This window comes from Anabrus simplex, chromosome 14, assembly GCF_040414725.1.
Source record: "Anabrus simplex isolate iqAnaSimp1 chromosome 14, ASM4041472v1, whole genome shotgun sequence".
NCBI classification, from domain to species: Eukaryota; Metazoa; Arthropoda; class Insecta; order Orthoptera; family Tettigoniidae; genus Anabrus; species Anabrus simplex.
Genome location: NC_090278.1, coordinates 25,845,149 through 25,866,968, shown reverse-complemented (window position 1 = coordinate 25,866,968; position 21,820 = coordinate 25,845,149). Strand labels below are relative to the sequence as shown.

At 41.2% G+C, this 21,820-nt stretch overlaps 2 long non-coding RNA genes across 2 annotated transcripts in view; both read left to right on the top strand.

Moving 5' to 3' along the window:
* LOC137503007 (uncharacterized) overlaps positions 1-21,820 on the top strand; it is a 652,903-nt gene that overhangs the window by 102,609 nt on the left and 528,474 nt on the right. The window lies entirely within an intron of this gene.
* Positions 9,926-15,368, top strand: LOC137502968 (uncharacterized). Its single transcript, XR_011018969.1, has 3 exons — positions 9,926-9,972; positions 10,003-10,517; positions 14,153-15,368. It is a non-coding gene; the product is annotated as an uncharacterized lncRNA (long non-coding RNA).

Genomic DNA, 21,820 nt, shown 5'->3' with positions numbered 1-21,820 from the left:
TAGAATAACGTTCTTAAACCCAAACTGCCTTTTATCAAACCAGTTATTAATTCCGCAAAGATGTCTTATATAATCATAAAGAATGCTTTCCCAAAGCTTACATGCAATGCATGTCAAATTGATTGGCCTGCAATTTTCAGCTTTATGTATATTACCCTTTCCTTTATACACAGGGGCTATTATAGCAACTCTCCATTCATTTGGTATAGTTCCTTCATGCAAAAAATAATAAAATAAGTACTTCAGACATGGTACTCTATCCCAACCCTTTGCCTTTAGCATATCCCCCGAAATCTCATCAATTCCAGCTGCTTTTCTAGTTTTCAAATTTTGTATCTCACCGTAAATGTCACTGCTCTCATAGGTACATTTTAATACTTATTTAGTATTAGTCACCTCTTCTATCTGGATATTATAACTGTAACAAACAATCTTTACATACTGCTGACTGAATACTTCTGCCTTTTGAAGGTCCTCGCATACACACTCCCCTTGTTCATTAATGATTCCTGGAACGTCCTTCTTGGAACCTGTTTCTGCCTTCCATTATTCACTAAAATTTGTACGGCCACCAGTTATGCTTGCCATCATATTATCCTTTTAGCTGACTTCTTTGCTAGATTCAATTTCCTAGTAAGTTCCTTCAATTTCTCCTTACTTCCACAGCCATTTCTAACTCTATTTCTTTCCAACCTGCACCTCCTTCTTAGTCTCTTTACTTCTCTGTTATAATATAGTGGCTCTTTACCATTGCTTACCACGTTTAAAGGTACAAACCTAGTTTCACATTCCTCAACAATTGCTTTAAACCCATCCCAGAATCTGTTTACATTTTTATTTACCATTTTCCACCGATCATAGTTACCTATAAAAACTCCGTCATGCCGGCCAACCGATGGGAGAATCTCACTGTAGTAGTCCACATCGTATCTGAAGTAAAAAGTACCGCATCTATGTTGAATGCTTCTTCTACGGTCCGAAAATATGGGATCTCTCGAGTGCTGGATCAAAGTATAGGGAAGATGGTGAAGAGGGTTGCATTCCTCACCAGGGTAGCGGCAGTGAATGCTACAACTGGAACGTTTTCGGATGGTAATTGGCAGAAAACGAGCTGGAATTCTCTCAACAGGCGTCGTGTTGCTGCACGACAACGTCAGGCCACACTTGTGAATAGTTACGGTGCTTCCTCCCAGACCTGTCACCCAGTTATGTCTATCTATTGGGACCATTGAAGAAGCACCAGGGTGCTACGTGTATCAACGACGATGCGGCCGTTCAACATGTCACCGTGACATGGTTTCTTCCATATCACCATCGATGACTTGGTGTACCGGTGAGATAAGAATAGTGACTACGTTGAATAGCAACGCATCAGTGTAATAGTGATGTGTATCTAATGTACCCCTGTACGCTCCGTGTGAGCTCCTTCTTGAAACAACTATATAATATATGCTGACTCAACCGCTCAAAATATAGCCGTCGTAAAATATGACTTTCTTTCAAAATAGTTTTGTTTGAAATATTGTGAAGGTGATAGCATTCTAAGCATCATCTCTTCAGTCACTAGCTCTCCACAGTTTACGAATACTCTTGTGTTTCGAGAATGTGTAAAATTGAATAGTTCTCCACCGGCCAATTTTTCTGCGGTTGAGTGAATGTAGTATGTATGTACATGTATGAAAAATATTAATTTCAATAACGAAAACTGCCTGTGAGTAATTAACAAGAAAGAAAAACAGAGCGAGTGAATTTATACTGTTTAATTTAATGAACTGCCCAAAGTAATTTGAGCTTTCTAAACGTTTCAACCGCCTGAGGCTTCCTGGTTATTATTTTAACTCGTGCTGGGTAACATGCATGAAACTTTGTCTTTGAAATTATCCCCTTTCTTCTATCCTCCCTTGATCTTTTCGCTCTCTGTACTTTTACTTTCGTCTCTCACTTCATAATTTCACTTCAAATGATAATCATTACATTCTACATTTCTCCAGCCATCAAGCCCTTGTTCACTCTCTGATCTATTTCCTTGCCTACGCTTCATTCGTTTAAACAAACAAACAAACTTCATGGCACAACAGCCCCGAAGGGTCATGATCCACCTAGCGACCACTGGTCAGCCCGAAGGTCTGCAGATTACGAGGTGTCATGTGGTCAGCACGAAAACCCTTTTGACTGTTATTCTTGGCTATCTAGGCAGGGGCTGCTGTCATGTGTGGAGACACGGACCTGCGTTAAGTAGCATTACGTAATATTACACAGTATAGAGTGATTACTTTGGAACTGAGCAGCAATATGTTGGGGTGAAATGAATGAATGAATGAATGAATGAATACATGCATACATGCATTATCATTATAGACTGTTATGCCTTTCAGCGTTCAGTCTGCAAGCCGATGTGAATTTACTAAACGTCGCCACAATCCTCTATTTGCAACTAGTGTTGTGGCCTCATTTAGTTCTATACCTCTTATCTTTAAATCGTTAGAAACTGAGTCTAACCATCGTCCTCTTGGTCTACCTCTACTTCTCTTACCCTCCATAACAGAGTCCACTATTCTCCTAGGTAACCTATCCTTCTCCATTCTCCTCACATGAGCCCACCACCGAAGCCGGTTTATGCGTACAGCTTCATCCATCGAGTTCATTATTAAATTAGCCTTTATCTCCTCATTTCGAGTACTCTCCTGCCATTGTTCCCACCCGTTTGTGCCAGCAATCATTATCGCTACTTTCATGTCTGTTACTTCTAACTTATGAATAAGATATCCTGAAATAAATAAATTTACTATTTACAATTCCTTGGATAAGAATGACAGTATTTCCTTCAAAAAAGTAAAATTCCTGTTATTTATTCAACAATAAGTAGATATTTACATAATTGAAGAAGTTAACTGCTCGATTTTGCACAATGTTGTAGTGTTGTGTGACTTTCCCTGTTAACTGAATTTCTGAAAATAGGTTTTAAAGCTTATCAGGCGTCCGATAGTAGTAGCTGCTCTCTAAATGGCGAGGGAGTTTCTTCACGAGTGAGGACATGGATGTTTACTATCCATTAATCACCTTAGTTCCATATTATATTAGAAATGTGTTTAAAACACCTAAGAGTGAAAACTGTAATTCATAACGTACATTGCAAAAATATTTGAGGTTGGAGGCCTAACTCTTTATTGTATCCGGTGAAAATATATAAACCACAATGAACGTAAATAACTTATTTCTTTACATCGTAAATTGAAAATGACGCGGATTTATGCCTCTTTCATTATTTTCTGCTTCCATTTTAAACTCGGGTATCGCAACTATGATAGAGAGTGAGCTTTGTAATCACAACGTCATTGTTTTTGGTAGGTTTCCATGCAGGATTCAGATCGATCTGAGTACACTTCCCGTATTGAAAACGCCATGTAAACGGGGACTCAGTTCGTACTGAGTCTCAACGTCGATACGGTAAAATCTGGTATCGTATCGTACTCAGTTCGAATTGAGTTCCATGTAAACGCGGATCGTACTGAGATCGTATTGAAAACGACTGCGCACACACTCCATGTTTGTTCTGACAAAATCATCATTAAAGTTCTGTCGAAATAACAAATATAATAAGCCAGTAAATATATTTACCTGTATAAATGATCAGCAACTGCAATCATATTATAAGACGGCCAGGCCTGGCGATTAAGAAAATCACGATAACCTTCTGTTGGGGGTAAAATTGGAAAGTGCATTCTATCTATTGCGCCAATTACATTTGGAATACCACACATACCACGCATAGTTTCAAAACTGAAAGTTATATCCCGGGCTTCTACTTCATTTGGCGTTTTTAAATTCTAAGAGGTGATATCGATTTGACTACAATTCTGCATCGTCTGTATACGTCGATGTTGCCTGGCGGATTCAATACGATACTCAAATACTACATGTAAACGGGGATCGTATTCAATACGGTGAGTGTACTCAAATAGATATCAATCCCCATGTAAACGTACTAATTGAATAGCATACGCTCATGGCTTGCCAGCCCTCCCACATAATGCTGGGCGCCCGCGGAACAAAATACTCAGCATGAGCATCTCTGTTCTACAGTTAGGAAGAAAGTGGATATGAACGTTAAGTTCAATCTTGACTTACTAGGTTCCATATTCAGTTCTAATGGTCTCGGACGCACAATATTTCCGTCTTGTTCTATTTTTAAACTGCATCCTCCCCTAACGAGCTAGCAGAATTCTACAAAGCCTAGGGAGAAATACGCTTTATAATGGTAAAAAATTTACTGGAGTGTTTCCTAACAGTACCTTCCATTTACAAACTGGATATGACAGCCTTTCAGCCTAGCAGCAATTATGGGCTAATGTTAACCCCAACAATACGCTTTGAGTTCCACATCGGTCAGCCAGATGAAGTTGATGCTGAAAAGAGAGCTATGTATAACAGCTAAGCGTGCGTAATACAAAAACCTCGCACTCGTTCACTTTCTCCGGAACACGTGAAAACATAGAATAATTGATTTGTTTGGGGCTTAGCAGAGGAGAGGGCATGTACGGCTGTGGTAAGACCCCAATTAGAGTATAGTTCCCGTTTATCAGACCCTCACATTGTTTATTTGATTTGATAACGGGAAAAAATCCCAAAAAAGGGCTCGATTTGTTGTCGGTGATTTCCGACAAAACAGTAGTGTTACGAAAATGTTGCAAAGTTTGGACTGGGAAGACTTTAGAGAAAGGAGACGAGCTGATCTACTAAGTGGTATGTCCCGAGCTGTCAGTGGAGACATGGCGTGGAATGTGATTAGTAGACGAATAAGTTTGAGTCGTGTTTTTAAAAGTAGGAATGATCATGATATGAAACTAAAGTTGGAATTGAAATTGAGGCAAATATTCGTTTACAGGAAGAGTAGTTAGGAATGGGAATAATTTACCAAGCCAGATGTTCAATAAATATCCAAATTATTTGCAATTACGGGAGTAAACCAGCCTAAAATCAAAATAGAATTGTTGGTCGCTTTTGCATCTTTGATATATTATTAACGTTATGCCGAAAGAAGGAAAGCACAAACTCAGTCTGAATGCTTAAATTTGAATCAACTGTCGAATGTGATATTTTGTAGCCACGCCCTATTCTATAGTCATAGGAGCTTATAGAAAATATACTTGACCTATCTTGACTATCTTTCTGACAGCACCAATACTTGAAGGAGAATGTTCCGTCCGTATTACGGGTAGCATTTGGAGACAAAACGTGGTGCCACTAGCCTATAGCGGGAAAAGATTGGAAGAAATTGGGAAGCGTTCAAAAAGGAAGAGAAGAAACAAAAAGAAGTCCAGAGAGGATGAGGGGAATGGAAAGTATGGAGCAGGACAGTCTTAAAAGCAAGATTTCTGTTTGCAAAACTTTGAAGTCATTTTTCTAACTTCGACATTTCTGTAATTCTTGATACAGATTTCTCCTACACTATTAATGCTACAGGAATGAAATTTCTACAGCTTGTTCCTACATTAAAGAGCTACAAAAATAAGTAACCAATTTTCTATAAAATGTATACATTTCAAAGTATGGTAATTTAAGGCCTTTTTTTGGAAAAAAAGTATGACTTCGGGGGAAAATCATATCCTAGCAAATAAAAAATATTTTTTAAATCTGCTTCTTATTCTTGTGAAGAAATATCGAAGCTAAAAGTGATAGGAGTTCAAGTTACAGTAATATCTTAGCTCAATTTCAATGAAATGATACCTGAAATTTGGAAAATTAACATGGGCGAGATAGGGCAGGCTTACTCGCCTTAAGACAATACTAGGTAAAAAGCAGATATGGAATCTGCCACTGACCTAAATGTAGATCAGTGGTGATTGATGACGGACCATGGCGAACACGTCCTTCGATTTTAGGAACGGAAGATTTCGCTCCGTAGAGATCTCCATAAACTTGTGTTCTGCGTCGGTGCGAGTAACGTTTGTTGCATCAGCGGTGGTTTTGAACGAGGTAAACAAGTTAAGCAACACTGGGCGTGGTGAGTACTTGGATGGGTGACCGCTTGGGAGCACCACGTGCCGTTGGCTCACTTCCCTTTGTGGCTCCGCGGTGTAGGGGTAGCGTGCCTGCCTCTTACCTGGAGGCCCCGGGTACTATTCTCGGCCATGTCAGGGATTTTTACCTGGACCTGAGGGCTGGTTCGAGGTCCACTCAGCCTACGTGATTAGAATTGAGGAGCTGTCTGACGGTGAGATAGCGGCCCTGGTCTAGAAAGCCAAGAATAATGGCATAGAGGATTCGTCGCGCTGACCACACGACACCTCGTAATCTGCAGGCCTTTAGGCTGAGCAGCGGTCGCTTGGTAGGCAAAGGCCCTTCAAGGGCTGTAGCTCCATGTGGGGGGGGGGGGGCATTCGGTCAATCGGATACGCACAATCTCCATCGCCAAGTAGAGGACAGGCTAGGGATTCACTGGTAGCCGTCATAAACAGAGTGACGTGCTCAACGATGAATGTATGCAGTTCACCGAGGTAGATAGTTGGGAACCAAAGCTCTTCGTGGTGTTCGTCGTGATTGGTTTCTGTGCCCTGCCCAGTGCGAGATCTAAATACGGTTACCTGAATGAATTGGATCCACGAAATGTCACTGTAATATTTGTCCCAAATGGAAGATAATCATTGCTTTTACTCAAGTAAAGTATAAAATCTGCGGTAAATTACGAAATACTACGAAATAGTTTACTTGTAGATAATCTTACATATATATTTTTCTGCTACGTCGCAGCGCTTCCGTATGTGTTTTGTTTGTCTAACACTTTAGTGTGTGATGTCTTTGCTGACTGAAGTTGTTTGAATTAATTAGGTATCATTTTCTTCATGCTTCTCATTCATTCTGTGCCCTAACTAATTCATTAAGCGATATATTTATTGGTTCAGGTATCATGCTATTTTCCTTCAAAAAAAAAAAAAGTAATACATTTATTGGTCCACGGATCATGCTATTCTGCTGTTTGAACCGCCCGCGCTAGTCATATAGACAGAGATAATGAGAATTCACAGACATACACTCCCATTCGTCGGTGCTAGCCCTGGATCTCAAGAAAGGAACAAAAGACGGCATGAGCAGCGGAATGCAACATAAGGGAGTCCTGTCTACAACCCGTAAGTACGTATATATATTTTTGTAGATATTTCTCTAGTAACAACGGTATTTCTTAATTTACCGCAGACTTTACACGTTATTTGAGTAAAAGAAATTATTATCTTCCATTTGTGACAAATATTACAGAGATATTCCGTGGATCCAATTCGTTTACATAACCTTAAATAAGTTTCCTTCGTCCACATTAGAATGTATTGCTTAGTAAGAAGTAACTCGTGTACTATTTATGCTAGCAACGTATAACTGACTCTACTGACCTAGTTCTTGTTCGAGTCATCAAACCATAAACTGGTTTGATGCAGCTCTCCATGCCACCACATCCTGTGCTTTTTTTCATTTCTACACAACTACTACATCTGCTCGAATCTGTTTGTAGTATGATGACGAATAGAATACCTAGTGAGATCATTCACCGAGTTCACGCGCGCTTCTGCACAGGGGAGCCAATCACCAACGCTACACGGTGAATTGTTTGAGTGGAGGTTAGGCTTAAACTGATACACAAACAACCAAATACAACACCTCCCCTCCCCCCCCCCCCCCAAGAAAAGTTTAAACAGAGCGCATTAAACGTTAGATGTTCTTAATCTGCCCCTGTAGAGAATTAATCCTAGCTTTGCTAGTTGCTTCACGTCGCACCGACACAGATAGGTCTTATAGCGACGGTGGGACAGGGGAGGGCTGGGAGTGGGAAGGAAGCGGCCGTGGCCTTAATTAAGATACAGCCCCAGCATTTGCCTGGTGTGAAAATGGGAAACCATGGAAAACCATCTTCAGGGCTGCCGACAGTGGGGTTCGAACCCACTATCTCCCGAATACTGGATACTGGCCGCACTTAAGCGACTGCAGCTATCGAGCTCGGTAATCCTAGCTTTGACTGAGGAAAATGACATTTAGCTTGCATTGCATTATGAGTTGCAGTCCTTAGTCGCCTTTTGAGAAACATTATTGGCTTTTTGAGCACCGGTGTGAAAACTAGATCGGCCGTGAATTTGACTACAACTAGGCTGACCTTGAACCATGCCATCACTGCTTCACTCACATCGTGATTCTTGTTCCTTATCCTCCTGACACTGTCTTCATTCCTTTTCCTACTGGGTGCCTTTCGCGATTTTACCTCAGTGGATAGGTATTTCGATAAATTTGGGAAAATATGGGGCACCGCTCCTGGTTTCAATTTCCACCTCACACGAGTATCTTCAACGTTTTACACTCCACAACGAAACATTTCACCGTTTTAAGTTAATTAGATCTGCCGAAAAATGCAGGTCACATATTCTGCTTTTGGCTAACAATTGCTTACGTTCCCGCGGGTTAACTCTCTTCCAGCTCGTAAACAGATTATTTGCTTTTGGCGGTATAAAATGTCGTCTACCATCAGACATCTTTCCGTAACCCGATTTACAACCAGGAACGAAACAGTACGATATTTTCTCGAAATAATAGAAAACTAGTTGATTGCACACACAAAGCGCTGCACAGATATTAATACAGACTTTCGGAAAATAGCAATACAAAGAAATTCCCTCGATAGGCGTTAAATTTGTTACGATGACTTCACGCGTGCACGCTATTACTTTCGTCGATAATTTGGAGCACGTGTTGTTACAGCTGGTTCGTTGCGACTGCAGCGCCACACTCCAGCGGGGCCGCGAGCAACAATGTTAAAAGCACGGCCAACTTGATGCGACGCTCTTGCTAGCTCAGCGCAGCGAGGGATCCAGTCGGCCGAGTTAAAAGAGAGCGGAGAGATTACACTAGGTATTCTATTCGTCATGGTCGTATTCATCCTTGGTTTTCTTCTCCTTCTGCTTCATCTGTTTACCCTCCAGGGTCGGTTCTTCTCTCGGACTCAGCAAGGGATCCCAACTCTACCCTCTCAAGGGCAGTCTCCTGGAGCTTCACACACTGGGTCGGGGGATACAACTGGGGAGGATGACCAGTACCTCGCCCAGGCGGCCTCACCAGCTATGCTGAACAGGGGCCTTAGTGGGGGATGGGAAGATTGGAATGGATAGACAAGGAACAGGGAAGGATGCGGCCGTGGCCTTAAGTTAGGTACCATCCCGTCATTTACCTGGAGGAGAAGTGGGAAACCACGGAAAACCACTTCCAGGATGGCTGAGGAGGGAACTGAACCCCACTCTACTCAGTTGACCTCCCGAGGCTGAATAGACCCCGTTCCAGCCCTCGTACCACTTTTCAAATTTCGTGGCAGAACCGGGAATCGAACCCGCGCCTCCGGGGGTGGCAGCTAATCACACTAACCACTACACCACAGAGGCGGACTCTTGGTCTTCTCCTACTGATATTACAGCCTACACTTCCTTCAAAACGTAACTGAACAAGTCCTGGGAGTCTTGTGATGTATTCTATCATTCTGGTCAAATTTAGACAACGCTTCCTCTTCTCACCAGTTCGTTATAATGGACGCAATTCCTTTTCATTTTCGACTCAACTATGAGGTCACTACTTCGGCACTGCCCCGTACAATGCTCTATTTCCTGATAGAAACATTTGCCTGGTGTGAAAATGGGAAACCACGGAAAACCATCTTCAGTGCTGCCAACATCCGACTCGTTGGCTATATTGTCAGCGTACTGGGCTTCGGTTCAGAGGGCCCCGGATTCGATTCCCGGCTGGGTCGGGGATTTCAACCTTTATTGGTTAATTCCAATGGCCCGGGGAATAGGTATTTGCGCTGTCCTCAACATCGCTGCAACGCACACACCACACATTACACTATCCTCCACCGTAATAACAGGCAGTTACCTACACATGGCAGATGCCACTTTGTCACCGGTTGGTGGGACGGAGAACTGAAACTACTGTGTGTTTGGAAATGTAAATTTTAATTTTTTTATTTGTCTGAAGGATTTAATTTTTTTTGCAACTCTGGACTCTACTGGAATTTTGTGTAACTGAAATATGTTTGTAAATTTTTTTTAATTATGGAAACATCAAGAAACATTGAACTGTATGAACATTTCAACATGCAAAAGTGTTTTGAAGTGATTTTTTTAAATGTAGTTTTTATGTAATCTGTTGTAAAATTTGTAAGGTGATTTATTTTGGAGCATCCTGTACCTGTACCACACGTGCGGTTTCCTATGATGAAATTTTGGTGTTGTAATCGTAATGTTCCAGAACTTGTGTAATTGCTAACGATGTTAAAATTACCATATATGGTAACGAGATTTCCTATTGGCAAAAAGGTCCAGGAATCTAGGGTAAGTTTGATCTTATTGGTTGATTGTAATCGGGCCATTTCCGGTCTTCTGGCCGGCTTCGAAAAATGATGCGTGAGCTCGGCGTCTTTTCCATCCGACCGCCGAAGCGAGCGTTCGCGCTCGAGGGCTGCTGCCCTCGGGAACTCCTGCTTTTCCGAAGTAAGTGTTATTTCAGTGTTTTTGCAATATTATTCTCAATGTTTTCCGGTTTTGTTTCATTTAGTTTAATTCCTTTGGTGTTTCATTATTTCTTCGCTTAATGTCATTTTAAAGTTTAATTTGATGTGTCCGAGTTTACCCTAGGTTCCAATTGCCGTAGTTTCAAGTCTTTCAACCATTAAATACTTTCGTTTTAATCTATACCTTTAATGTAGCATCACCTTCATTGTTAAATTAAGTTTTATGTTAAGTTACCGTACTTAAGTATGTCTTGTTTCCGTGTCGTGGAACTGTATTTTGTAAAACTTTGTCATTTTTAATATAGTTGAGCTAGAGGGTGTTTCGTGCAAGTCTTTTCTCCCCCATAACGTCATACGTTCCCATGGACCTCGATAAGGGCTTCCCGCAGCTTCCACATCCTGTCTTAGTTGTCAGTTTTAGGCCTGTAAGTGTTCCCTGTATTTGGTTTATATGAATTCTCCGCCACTGCGTCATATTTCTACCTCATTATTCATATTATTAAGTATCATTATTATTTCTATATTATTTTATTACTTCATTATTATTATTATTATTTATGTACGCGCTCCAAGTCGAGCGGTTACATTTGGTAGCAGAGCGTGGTTATGGAAAGGAGCGAAGGCTTACAATGATCATCCTCGGCTAACTTTTCTAAAATTAATTTTAAATTTTTTAAGTTTGAATATAGGTTGTATGTGTTCCGTGTGTGTTCTTAATTCCCGCTTTTGTTTTCGTGATTCTTGCGCGAGTTCATCTCACCACGTGTTTTTGTTCCGCGATGTGCAGTCTTTTGTTACGGTACTGTGTTTCTCTTGTAATTAACGGTTGGAGGAAATAGTGCGTCACTATTTGTAACAAGTTTTTTGGTTTCGTTAATTTCAATAAATTTTCCTGTGTGGCAAGATTTCGCTTGACCACGTGTTTTGTAGTAAAGTGATATCTTCACATTTCGTGTGCTGTGTTCGCTTTCCGAAAGTCTTCTTTGATAAATTTCAATATTTTTGATTTCTTCCATTTCTGTTCCGATTGTAATATTTGTGTAATTTCCGGTTGTTTTAAACTGCGTCGTGATATCGTGCTAAGTTTTGTCTCGATACTGTAATTGGTACTGTACTCCCGTGTTTGAATTCGGGTTATCTCTTGAACAGCTGAAGTGTGTTGAAAACAGCTGAGCGTTTGACCAACTGCGAAGTGCACACCCTACATCCTTAATAAAGTTATCGAGTGTCGCGTTCTGTTTGTTTTCCTTCTAGACCACGTAAATTGTAGCGTGAAGTGTCAGTGATCATTGTGTTTTGGTTGAATTTTAGCACGGAGTTTCCTTAGTTTTTCTGCAATTTCTCTTTTGGTAAATTTTCGGCAACAATTTTGAGGTTATGTTGTAAAGTTTCGGCTATTTCTTCGAGTGTTTTCCTGTTCGTAAATCTCGTGTTTCGACAAATTATTTTCAAAATTTTGTTTCTTGTCGCCTGGAATGTTATATTTGGCAGTATTCCACGTGTGTGATCTTTTAAAGGTAATTTTTACGTCATGTTGTAGCTCTGTATGTACTTAAATTTCTGGTCATGTTGTGTTGTTTTTGGTCTTTTGCTGGATCTGGGTTCGTTTCCAAGTAGGTATGGGACTATTTTGGTGACTGTTTCCCAACTAGCTGCTAAATTACGAAAGTTTCCTAGTTTGTCTTGTGCTTTTCCATCGTGTAAGTGTCTGTTTCCTTGTCACGTATATTTATTTACCCGTGTATTCCTATATTTGCTAGGGAGGGTTCTATGAGGACTTGGATAGGCTCATAGGGTGACACGTGTTCACCATATCTTTAGACCAGGTAATGCTGAGGCTCATTTTGGGCAAATTTGACGGGTTACGGATCTGCACTTGTGCTCGTGACATGTTGGAAATCTAGTGTATCTGGTATGAGATTCCTCGTAATCTTTTTCTTGGTATTAGGTGCCTAGATGGAAAATGATGTCCCTTGTGATTATAAGAATGATTACTAGGAAGATTTTCTGCAAATGTTCATTTTGGTGTCCTTACGCTGAGCTATAAATTAGTTAATTCTTAGTAGGTCTGCAGGTTGTCGAGATTTTATTTCTGTTATTTTAAATTTGTCACTAGCGAAATTTTGAAGGTATCGTGATTTAGCTAAGCCTTTTAGTTAATTTTCCTGATTGTTTTGTCTTGTTCGATTTTATCAATGTTAAAATTTCTTGCATTACGGGTTCGTGTCTTCTAAATTTATGTACTCAGTTTGTAGAAGTATGGGATTCTGTAGACTGAGTACGGTTCTAAATTTGTAGCTGTGCTGTATCTGTCCTACGATTGTTTTATATAATTGTGCTTTTGCTAGGTATATGTGTGTGTGTACTGAGAGTTGGGGTTAAGGTGCTGAGAGGCAGTTCCTCTTCTAGGAGTACAATATTGGCCCTAAGAGTCTCATTGTCGTGTGATAAGTTCAAGGGTACTTGAGGTCATGTTCTGATGTTCTGTCCTTTTATTTTGTGGGTACTTCTTGATGTGTCATCGCACAGGTGTTTTGTTTGTGTGTGTGTGTGTATGTATGTGTACTGTGTTTGTATGTCATGTGATGAGAGTCAGTATTGAGGTCGTCCGTGCCTTTTACCATTCGTCGGTTATGCTGATTCAGTGATCGTCGCACTTGTTTTGGTGGTTTGATGTTGTCTGTGTGTGTATGTCGAAGGACAGATAAGCTTGGTAGTCTTGTGTGTCGTGCGGTTATCTGGTAATCTCTGGTATGAAGGTTGTACTTGTACCTTTTTATTTCTTATATCAGTGAGTTGGATGTCTGCATGTGCACTCTTGCATCGCTTTTGTTTTTCATTTTTGAGTTCCTGTTGATAAAGTAATATGATTTTCATTTGGTATTCCTGGCTTTATTGTGCCTTCATTTGACTGGTGTGACACGTAATACGTAATGTGAGTTTATCTATGTAAACATTTCATGAGTACATGACATGGTAAATAAATAGTGACTTACTATCCTCAATTCATTGGAAGTGGTTGCAAGCTAACGTAATTAATTATTTCTCGGTTTTGAGTTCCCTTGTAACATTCTAAATTCTTCCTTTCATTTGTTTCGTTCTGTTCCTTCATGTTGGGTGATTAAGAACGCACACGGTAACTTAATTTGGTAGTTATAAGGAATTAATTGTAAGCAAATTTTAATTAATTGGCGCGCACTATTTTTCGGGTTTTGTAGTTAATATAGTTAAGTTACTTTAGTTGTAATGGGAAGGGTTTTTATAATCATGTTAGATATAATTTAATGTAATGTCTGTTGGGGTAAGTTTAGAAGTTGATTCATGATTAGTTAGGGATTTTATAATGTTCTTGGCACTAGGGTAACCTCTGGCAAATTTTCTTCTAGTTTTTTTAATTTTCCTAAATTTTGAAAATCTGAAATAGCACTTGCCAGGAGGGCTGGGGCTTCCGAGAAACATGAGAGGGAATCCCCCTTAGGAGGCTTGTAATTGTTAATGAAAAAACACAAAAAACCACCCTCGAAACTCAAGGCTCCTCTTAAAGTCATCAATAGTTCAGGCCAGTGGCCTAAGTTCTTCAGTTCCAAATTTCTGCTGCGTATGTTTATGTTCCAGTTACTGCGATGCCACTGACATTTCAACCTGGGATATCTATTTGGAGTCTGCAACGCACCTATTGGCCACTAATGTCTGATGGTGGAATGGAAAGCTGTTTAATGGTGACAGTAGTCTGTGCTGTGCCATCTGCCTTCGCCAGTTATGGACCTGTTCACTAAGTTGGGTGGGCTGTGCTGAGGCTGTATGTGAGCAATGGTTGGACTGCAATAGGGATGGAGACGTTGGCAACGGCCATGATCAACGACTTCGTTTGACAGCGATACCAACGCTCTACTGGTTTTTGCCTGTATGGACGTTCCTGAAGAGAACGATGATAAGAAATTGTGGTGTGGTGCAATTTGTGGCGTTGTGAAAATATTCTGATCTCCATTAAGCCTCCCATTTTAAGTTCATTTAGATTTTGTTATTTTTGGTAAATTTTTTTTGTCGAGCAGAGCTCGACTTTGGGAGGAGGAGAATGTCACCGGTTGGTGGGACGGAGAACTGAAACTACTGTGTGTTTGGAAATGTAAATTTTAATTTTTTTATTTGTCTGAAGGATTTAATTTTTTTTGCAACTCTGGACTCTACTGGAATTTTGTGTAACTGAAATATGTTTGTAAATTTTTTTTAATTATGGAAACATCAAGAAACATTGAATTGTATGAACATTTCAACATGCAAAAGTGTTTTGAAGTGATTTTTTTTAAATGTAGTTTTTATGTAATCTGTTGTAAAATTTGTAAGGTGATTTATTTTGGAGCATCCTGTACCTGTACCACACGTGCGGTTTCCTATGATGAAATTTTGGTGTTGTAATCGTAATGTTCCAGAACTTGTGTAATTGCTAACGATGTTAAAATTACCATATATGGTAACGAGATTTCCTATTGGCAAAAAGGTCCAGGAATCTAGGGTAAGTTTGATCTTATTGGTTGATTGTAATCGGGCCATTTCCGGTCTTCTGGCCGGCTTCGAAAAATGATGCGTGAGCTCGGCGTCTTTTCCATCCGACCGCCGAAGCGAGCGTTCGCGCTCGAGGGCTGCTGCCCTCGGGAACTCCTGCTTTTCCGAAGTAAGTGTTATTTCAGTGTTTTTGCAATATTATTCTCAATGTTTTCCGGTTTTGTTTCATTTAGTTTAATTCCTTTGGTGTTTCATTATTTCTTCGCTTAATGTCATTTTAAAGTTTAATTTGATGTGTCCGAGTTTACCCTAGGTTCCAATTGCCGTAGTTTCAAGTCTTTCAACCATTAAATACTTTCGTTTTAATCTATACCTTTAATGTAGCATCACCTTCATTGTTAAATTAAGTTTTATGTTAAGTTACCGTACTTAAGTATGTCTTGTTTCCGTGTCGTGGAACTGTATTTTGTAAAACTTTGTCATTTTTAATATAGTTGAGGTAGAGGGTGTTTCGTGCAAGTCTTTTCTCCCCCATAACGTCATACGTTCCCATGGACCTCGATAAGGGCTTCCCGCAGCTTCCACATCCTGTCTTAGTTGTCAGTTTTAGGCCTGTAAGTGTTCCCTGTATTTGGTTTATATGAATTCTCCGCCACTGCGTCATATTTCTACCTCATTATTCATATTATTAAGTATCATTATTATTTCTATATTATTTTATTACTTCATTATTATTATTATTATTTATGTACGCGCTCCAAGTCGAGCGGTTACAATCCGACTCGTTGGCTATATTGTCAGCGTACTGGGCTTCGGTTCAGAGGGCCCCGGATTCGATTCCCGGCTGGGTCGGGGATTTCAACCTTTATTGGTTAATTCCAATGGCCCGGGGAATAGGTATTTGCGCTGTCCTCAACATCGCTGCAACGCACACACCACACATTACACTATCCTCCACCGTAATAACAGGCAGTTACCTACACATGGCAGATGCCACTTACCCTCATCGGAGGGCCTGCCTTACAAGGGCTGCACCCGGCTAGAAATAGCCACACGAAATTATTATTATAGTACTGCCAACAGCGGGGTTCGAACACACCACCTCAAGATTGCAAGCTAATAGCTGCACGACCCTAACGGCACGGCCAACATGCTCGGTGTTTTTTTTTTTTTTTTTTAATTTTACATCAAATGTTGTAATATAATTCTCTTGCTTGCTAATTGATTACAAACTGCAGCAAGTTAAAAGAAACAATCACTAATGAACTCCACTTCAGAAACAAAACATTGTCTTACTGCGAACAAATATTCAAACATTCATTACTGAGAAAAGTGACGTAATATAAATGAACGGATTGCATTTTTGAACTGTATGGAAAAATCCGTTTAGGAACCTGTGTTCATTGTTTTTCTACCCCTTAGTCCCATGAAATGAATGTATTGGCGTGTTTTTTCGGCCGGATACCCTTCCTGACTCCAACCTCTGTTCAGGAGCTAATGGAGATGGAAATGAATGATGTTGTTGGGTATTCAGCCTGAAGGCTGGTTTGATCCTCCACAGCTATGCCAACAGCTGTCATAGATGGCCTACGCATCACTGAAGAGGCGTACTAGGGAAATTGAGGAGTGAAGTAGTTTCCCGTCGCTTTCCTCAAATGAATGATGGTGAATGAAATTGGGTAAAGAAGTTGAAGGAATCGGCTGTGATCTATGAATAGGAACTGTGCCGGCATTTGCCTGGAAGTGAAAATGGGAAACCATGGAAAATCATTCTCAGGACAACCGACGGTGGGGTTCGAACCACATATCTCCGGATGCAGAGATTAGGCTCAAAACCGAAGCGCGATAACACGCGTGGCCATTCCGCTCCCTAGGAACCTTTATTCATGTTGGAGATGAAAATACTGTCTTACAGCAGTAGTCCAGAAAATCTCCTTACAAGTTGCTTTACGTCACAAATACGTCTTATGGCGACGATGGGGTAGAAAAGGTTTAGAAATGGGAAGGGAGCAGCCGTGGTCTTATTAAGGTACAGCCCTAGAATTTGCCTGGTGTGAAGATAGAAAACCATCTTCACGGCTGTTGACAATGAGGTTCGAACCCACTACCTCCAGAATTCAAGCTCACAGGCACGCGTCCCTAATCGCAACGCTAACTACCTTCGTAATATTTTAAAAAATCACTAGAAAACGTGACATGATAAAATAACAGAATTTAATTTTGGAATTATACTAAAAAATCCACAGTTGTAGCCCTTCAGACAAGCAACTCAGTGTTCTAAACATTCTAGGGAAATGAACTATGAATTTTGGGTATATAAAATACATTAAATTATGATAATATATTCTTTATTTATTCCTAAAAATTACAATCCTTCTCTTAATCATGGTTATCCGCTCGATTAGATTAGCAGTTTTCCTTTTTCTACCACTGCATTGTTTCACTTAAGCACCACTATGAGCGCTAATGTCAGTCAGTGCATTGTTTCACTTAAGTACCACTACGAGCGCTAATGTCAGTCAGTGCATTGTTTCACTTAAGCACCACTACGAGCGCTAATATCCGTCAGGGCATTGTTTCACTTAAGCACCACTACGAGCGCTAATGTCAGTCAGCGCATTGTTTCACTTAAGTACCACTAAGAGCGCTAATGTCATTCAGTGCATTGTTTCACTTAAGCACCACTACGAGCGGTAATGTCAGTCAGTGCATTGTTTCGCTTAAGCACCACTACGAGCGCTAATGTCAGTCAGTGCATTGTTTCACTTAAGCACCACTACGAGCGGTAATGTCAGTCAGTGCATTGTTTCGCTTAAGCACCACTACGAGCGCTAATGTCAGTCAGTGCATTGTTTCACTTAAGCACCACTACGAGCGCTAATCTCAGTCAGTGCATTGTTTCACTTAAGCACCAGTACGAGCGCTAATGTCAGTCAGTGCATTGTTTCACTTAAGCACCACTACGAGCGCTAATGTCAGTCAGTGCATTGTTTCACTTAAGCACCACTACGAGCGCTAATGTCAGTCAGTGCATTGTTTCACTTAAGCACCAGTACGAGCGCTAATGTCAGTTAGTGCATTGTTTCACTTAAGACTTAATAACTACGAAGGCAGTGGTTTCACTTAAGCACCACTACGAGCGCTAACGTCAGTCAGTGCATTGTTTCACTTAAGCACCACTACGAGCGCTAATGTCAGTCAGCGCATTGTTTCACTTAAGCACCACTACGAGCGCTAATGTCAGTCAGCGCATTGTTTCACTTAAGCACCACTACGAGCGCTAATGTCAGTCAGTGCATTGTTTCACTTAAGCACCAGTACGAGCGCTAATGTCAGTCAGTGCATTGTTTCACTTAAGCACCAGTACGAGCGCTAATGTCAGTCAGTGCATTGTTTCACTTAAGCACCACTACGAGCGCTAATGTCAGTCAGTGCATTGTTTCACTTAAGCACCAGTACGAGCGCTAATGTCAGTCAGTGCATTGTTTCACTTAAGCACCACTACGAGCGCTAATGTCAGTCAGCGCATTGTTTCACTTAAGCACCACTACGAGTGCTAATGTCAGTCAGTGCATTGTTTCACTTAAGACTTAATAACTATATTCGGTGTGGGCATTTTTCAAAAATCAAAAAAACGCTGAGGGTATTAATCAAGGAACGCATTACGGAAAGAATGACTGAAATAATTTGGCTAGGATTTAAATAAAAGGAAACGAGTAACGAAACAAGCGATTTTACGCTATTTTTCCGGGACTGCATTTAGGTCAGAAGTGATTTTAGAATTATTTTAAAAGTTTGATACAGCTATCCAAGACTCACAATTAGAAACCTTTCCGGGCCCTTCAGCCCTTCAACTTTCGCAACAATTGCGGAAATTGCTTAATTTTACGTCTTTCACCGTATGGAGACCCCTACTCTGTCTGATAAAAATTTTCAACGTTAAATTTGTTATTCAGTGTTACAGATAGAAATCCATGCAGAGCAATGTAAGAGTGACGGGACTTGTGACCTGAACACTGCCCCGTTCAGTGTTATATTTCTTGATATTGATCTCATCTCTCATTTAGTGAACTTCCCAGACAGCAGTCACACAGGATGTCCCTGCTCCATTATAAATAGCGGTGTCAAGGTGAAGTGAAAGAATGACCGTGCGGGTGCTAAAAGTAACTGAGCACGGCATATTGTACGAGCTGGCCGCTAATCGATCCTTGCCAGATCGATAACTTCCTCCCACAATGACTTAAAAGGTTTGCCTTCCCTCCTCACACCCCCCCCCGCCCCCTTGCCCGTCTCTAGCACGCAATGTGCTTGTCATCTGTTCTTGGCCGTTACCATAGAAACCGCTTCACCGATCTCAACGTGCCGATGAGGGCTACGATACTTCATCCAGGAAAGCTATTTCAATATCTCGAGTGAGTTCCAGCTTTTTGGACTCTTCATCAAGAAGTCTCTAGTCAATTAGTCGCTGAAAGAGAGGAAATTAGTTTCTCGTACCGACGGTTCACATTTGATTACCGACTCGGTCAGGAAAATTTAGATCCTCGCGTGATGATTGGAAGAGAATTCATTCCGCGTACAACATACACCGTGTTTCAGGAGAGTGATAATCCACCTGATAACCACCTCTATTAGAGAATCGAAAGATCGGCCTTCTAATCATTTATTGAACAATATTTATTTTATATGTTTGGATTAAACAGGGCTTGAGATTAAAATTGTCACCATCAGGCAAATTGTCTCTTTCAGATTTTATTTCAATAAGATATTCCAGTACATGGGACTTACAGGAATTACAAGTGGTGTTCTAACAATTACCAGTGCAGTTTTCAACGAAGAGCCCGTTATGGTCTGGATAATGGTGTCCCGGATTTTGTTTATTCTTAAGATGTTCAGCGTCTCCTTAAGAATCAATCATAAGGCCCATGACTACCCACGTTGTTATTTTTTACATACTTCTTTCCGGGATCCTCAGAACATGGTTAATATGTATGTGTATGTTGAGTCTTCAGCCCTAAGGCTTGTTGGATCCTCAACAGCTCCGCCATCAGCTGTCACAGATGGCCTAGGCCTCACTGAAGAGGCGTACTAGGGAAATGAGGAGTGAGGTAGTTTCCCGTTGCTTTCCTCACCGAGCCGGAAGTTGCTATTACATATCAGTCTGCCAAGCCCACTGAAATGCATGCACTAACCAGCCCTATGAGCAACATTTTCACACCATTCATAGCAGGGACTGGCTGCATAAGGAATGGCATTACTAGCATCTCTCATACCTCAGTCACTTTCATTTTGTCAAAGCCAAAGATAAGACAGCGACAGATCAATGAAAGTAACAAATTTGCTCTAGCCCATACCAGAAGACATAGTGCACTGTAAACACTAGGTTCTGCCAGCAAAGGCATATGGTTAATATATGGCCTTTTTTTCTTCATACACTAATCGAGGCTGCTGTTCATTTTCTACAGTGAGATCAATCAACATACCCGTACCTTTCGCCCGGTCGATGATAACAATATGTAAGGAAGCTATTTCTTTTTTTTGCTAGGGGCTTTACGTCGCACCAACACAGATAGGTCTTATGGCGACGATGGGATAGGAAAGGCCTAGGAGTTGGAAGGAAGCGGCCGTGGCCTTAATTAAGCAACAGCCCCAGCTTTTGCCTGGTGTGAAAATGGGAAACCACGGAAAACCATCTTCAGGGCTACCGATAGTGGGATTCGAACCTACTGTCTCCCTGATGCAAGCTCACAGCCGCGCGCCTCTATGCGCACGGCCAACTCGCCCGGTATGTAAGGAAGCAGAGGTAGTGAATATTCTCTCTTTCTTTCATTCCTAATTCGTTTACCCTCGAGGGTTGGTTTCCCTCGGACTCAGCGAGGGACAGCACCTGTACCGCCTCAAGGGCAAGGTCCTGGAGCGTGAGACTTTGGGCAGGACGACCGATATCTCGCCCAGGCGGCCTCACCTGCTATGCTGAACAGCAGCCTTGTGGGGGGGGGGGATGCTAAGATTGGAAGTGATAGACAAGGAATAAGAGGCCGTGAACTTATGTTAGGTACCATCGCGGAATTTGGCTGGAGTAGAAGTGGAAAATGACGGGAAAGTACTTCCAGATGGCTGACGTGCTAATCGAACCCCGCTCTACAGAGTTGACCTCACGAGGCGGAGTAGACCCCACGTTCTCTTTTTAAAATTTCGGGGCAGATCCAGGAATCGAACTCGGGCCTCGAGGGGTGGCACCTAATCACACTAACTGCTACACCACAGAGGCGGTCGGAACTGAATATTTCCAGAAATGAACAAATTCTTGGAAGAATATGTGGAAAAATCTTTATTACCAACATTATTTCCTATAATATTACAAAATAATATTCACCAATGATTTACCGCAAAGAATAAAATATTCAGAAAGTCTACTAAGTTACAAAAAATTCAAAAGACACAATAAAGTTACAAGAAGACATTGACCGTGTCCGGCCCCATGGCTAAATGGTTAGCGTGCTGGCCTTTGGTCACAGGGGTCCCGGGTTCGATTCCCGGCAGGATTGGGAATTTTAACCATAATTGGTTAATTTCGCTGGCACGGATATTGGGTGTATGTGTCTTCATCATCATATCATCCCCATCGCAACACGCAGGTCGCTTACGGGCGTCAAATCGAGAGACCTGCATCTGGTGAGCCGAACTTGTCCTCGGACACTCCCGCCACTAAAAGCCATACGCCATTTCATTTCACTTCATTGACCGTGTCTTTATCTGGAGCATTACAAATCAGATAGCACT